A 4,321-nucleotide genomic window follows, 5' to 3' on the forward strand; every position below is an offset into this window, starting at 1 on the left:
GAATTGGTCGATCTGAGCAACTACGAAGCGTCTCCAGCATGTGGCTATGAATATGTTCCCCCGTCTCGGGATCCAAGAATGGGGTTGGGTGGAACCTCATATGTGTCTTGCGTGAAGATTCACGGCTGTCTAAGCTCTTTAAGCTTTCCATAGGGAGCTTTTGAAGATGTTCCTCCAGAGGGGAAGGCTCCTGAGACATAACAGGTTCCTCTCTGGGTAACTCATCCCCATTTTTCTTCTTCCCACGCCCACTCTGTTGTTTCAGAAGCACCCCACTGTCTGCGCTGGTTGAGGGCTCCACAGGCAGATCTCGTAGGTGTTTCTTCAGAGGGGTAGGCTGCTGAGATATAGCAGGTTTACCTCTGGATGATTTATGTCTCTCCTGTACGCGTTCATAATTGAGGTTGGGAGGAGAAGGAGTATCCGAGCCACTTCGAATTATCTCCCGCATGTGGGTATTAAAAAATTCCCATGTCTCGGGATCCAGCTTTATCTGTTCAGGAGCTTCAGGAACTTCCTGTGAGAATGCTGGGATATTTCCCTCCATGTCTCTGGTTTTCGTCTCTGACATTTTGTTACCTTTGGCTTCCGCTTCACCAAGGTGAGTAAAATCGTCAGATGTCAGGGTGGGTGACGGGTCACTGGTTTGAGAAGACCGGGATGTTTTTAACAGTCCCGCCTTTGAAGTCTTGCGGCTGTCTAAGCTTTTTACATGCTCTCTTGGGAACTTTTGAAGATGTTCCTCCAGAGGGGAAGGCTCCTGAGATATAACAGGTTCCTCTCTGGGTAACGCATCCCTATTTTTCTTCCCACGCCCACTCTGTTGTTTGAGAAGCTCCCCACTGTCTGCGCTGGTTGAGGGCTCCACAGGGAGATCTCGTAGAGGTTTCCTCAGAGGGTTAGGCTGCTGAGATATAGCAGGTTTACCTCTGGATAATTTGTGTCTCAATTTCTCCCCACTCGGGGCCAGTAAATCTAGTCTTCGGTTGAGGATCCCCAGTTTCTCCTGTACATGTTCATCATTGAGGTTGGGAGGAGAAGGAATCTCCGAGCCACTTCGAATCATCTCCCGCATGTGGGTATTAAAACATTCCCTCGTCTCGGGATCCAGCTTTAGCTGTTCTTTAGCTTTAGGAACTTCCTGTGAGAACGCTGGGATTTTCTTGCGTGAAGATTCACCGCTGTCTAAGCTCTTTAAGCTTTCCCTAGGGAGCTTTTGAAGATGTTCCTCCAGAGGGGAAGGCTCCTGAGATATAACAGGTTCCTCTCTGGGTAACGCATCCCTATTTTTCTTCCCACGCCCACTCTGTTGTTTGAGAAGCTCCCCACTGTCTGTGCTGGTTGAGGGCTCCACAGGGAGATCTCGTAGCGGTTTCTTCAGAGGGTAAGGCTGCTGAGATATAGCAGGTTTACCTCTGGATGATTTATGCCTCAATTTCTCCCCACTCTGCTGCTGTAAAGTTGGTCTTCGGGGGAGGGTCTCCAGTGTCTCCTGTATAGCAGGTTTACCTCTGGATGATTTACGTCTCTCCTGTACGCGTTCATCATTGAGGTTGGGAGGAGAAGGAATCTCCGAGCCACTTCGAATCATCTCCCTCAAGTGGTTATTAAGAAATTCCCTCATCTCGGGATCCAGCTTTATCTGTTCAGGAGCTTCAGGAACTTCCTGTGAGAACGCTGGGATATTTCCCTCCACGTCTCTGTTTGTCATCTCTGACATAATGTTGTCTTTGGCTTCTACTTCACCAAGGTGAGTAAAATCGTCGCAGACGTTTTGTACGTCGTGTGATACACGGCCAACTCTATAAAGAAAGAAACAATGAATTCAGGATGTTGGTTCTCCATAGACAATAATGCTACACATGGGCACGGCCGATCTAGCAGCAACTCTATCAATATAGAGGCTCACAAATAATGAAATTCAAATTTCTTGCCCAAAAAGCAGCTGCCTTGGAAGCGAGATTCAATACAAAATACAAAGAAAGGTGAGGTATGTACAAATAAAAGGTGAGAGGGGCCGGCACATTTTTCTCTTGCTCTATGACCTTAAACCTTCATTGACTCCCCAGCCTTAAGTTCAGGGTGATGTGACTTACCTGTGAGTATCCATGTGTCTGTCTTACTCTCAGAATGTTGTGTTCATATAGCCTGTGCCCCATTGTGACATCATAGCTTCACATGTCATTGTGAAATCATCACTAGGCACAGGCAGAATCTTCATGCCTTTGTGACATCATCACTAGGCACAGCCAGAATCTTCAAATCTCTGTGACAGTATTACAAAGCACAGCTGAGAGCTTCAAATGTCTTTCTGATCATCACTAGACACATCCAGAATCTTCACCACTTTGTGACATCATCACCTATACCTTAAAAGAGAAGTCTGATGGAATTGTGTTTTCTTTAATCATAATTATAAATGTCACCCCCATTAATGTATTATATTATTACACAAACAAGGGGGTTTCTTTCTCATGGATCCAATAAAGTGCATAAAGGTATCTTGTTTAAATGCTCTTTATTATATCTACAGCTTTCTATCACCAACAAATATATATTTCTATAAGCTTTATATACACACACATCTATACATATACAGATGTACCAGCATGATGTCATCACCTGGGCGGGGCTGGCAGGTACATGAAAAGACAGTTGACGGTTGTTTTTCTTTGTAACCGTTAGCAGACAGTATAATAAAAGCATCAGTTACGTATTGGAATGGTCATTGCATCATTACGTCATAACACACATACACATATATTATATATATATATATATATATATACACATACTCATAGATACACATACAGATATATATACACACATAATTACACATACAGATATATTATATATACACATAGATACACAGATAGATATATTATATACACATACAGATATATTATATACACACACATATAGATACACATGCAGATATATTATATATACACACATATAGATACACATATAGATATATTATATATACACAGATACACATACAGATATATTATATACACACACATAGATACACATACAGATATATTTTATACACACACATAGATACACATATAGATATATTATATACACACACATAGATACACATACAGATATATTATATACACACACATAGATACACATACAGATATATTATATACACACACATAGATACACATACAGATATATTATATACACACACATAGATACACATACATGTGGTTGTGCACCATGATGGAGATAACAGTAATATGTTGATTAGATGATGGTAGAGGCTGTGAAGTTCTCCTTTATATTGTTAATGTAACAACGATATAATCTTATTAAAACCTTAATGTTTTAAATTTAAACTAATAATGTAGTCATCACAATGAAAATTCACACAAGACTATGTTCCTAGCGCCACAGGCCCGGTCGTTCCACTGTCCGATTTCCATCATCTCAGCGCAGTTCTCACCCCTTTTTCCATCCGGTTGTTTCGGGTACCAGTTTTTATACCCAATTTTGTTCCCATTGAGAGAAACAAAAACCCCTTCATCTTTAATGTCATTGATGCCAAGGAACACTCTCCTGTTAAAGGCTTTCGTAATCTGGGAGATGGCCGCGTTCTCGGCGCTGGTTTGGGGAGTCGGCAGCGTCCCCTGGAACTGTTCACAGTTGGCTTTTGCAGTCGCGTAATCAGCTTCCTTTCTGTTGCTCATGTATACTTTGTTCCCAGAGGAGATCGCTCCAGCTTCGAAGTAGAGAACTGCCAAACAGGACGAAACTATTTTAATATCCTCAAAGAAAACACTGTGAAGGTCAAACATCGGTGGGTTTCTCCAGAAGAAGCCTTGGGCTGTGCATAGCCAAAACAGATAATTTAACTGTTTAATGTTTTTTAGGTCCTTCTCTCAGGAGAAACCAGCCAACATTGACCTTTCATAATGTATCGTTTATTAAACGAAGAGATATTTCAACTGATGATTTGGTTAAAAAAAAAACCTTTGGATAAAATATTCTTGGAAAGAACATCTGAATTGTTATGACATTTAGGAATGGAACCAGTCAGAGTTAACTGGCAACCAAGGGCCATAGCAGGAGGATGGACCATGTGGTCAAGACAATCCAGAACAAGTCATACCAGAGAGCAGAAAGACCAGGACAAGCCGGGTTAGGATAGCAGAGAGCATATAATAATGATGATGTCAGAATAAGACTACATGGTTTCTGGGTCTCAGGTGGGTCCTGAAGCATCAAACTTACCCTTCTGGAGGGATGCCAGCTTCTTCTCTAGAGCAGAAACCCTGCTCTCCAAATTTGTAACTTTTGTGTTCATGTTCGTATC

General features: G+C 41.9%; 1 pseudogene; it reads right to left on the reverse strand.

Annotated features, from left to right (window-relative positions):
* Nucleotides 1-3,359: 3,359 nt before the first annotated feature.
* On the reverse strand, nucleotides 3,360-3,803 carry LOC149271048 (pulmonary surfactant-associated protein A pseudogene; annotated as a pseudogene).
* Between the last annotated feature and the right edge of the window lie 518 nt (nucleotides 3,804-4,321).

The sequence above is a fragment of the Sceloporus occidentalis genome, unplaced genomic scaffold, assembly GCF_023333645.1.
Source record: "Sceloporus occidentalis isolate IW3139 unplaced genomic scaffold, rSceOcc1.0.p SCAF_586, whole genome shotgun sequence".
Classification (NCBI taxonomy): domain Eukaryota; kingdom Metazoa; phylum Chordata; class Lepidosauria; order Squamata; family Phrynosomatidae; genus Sceloporus; species Sceloporus occidentalis.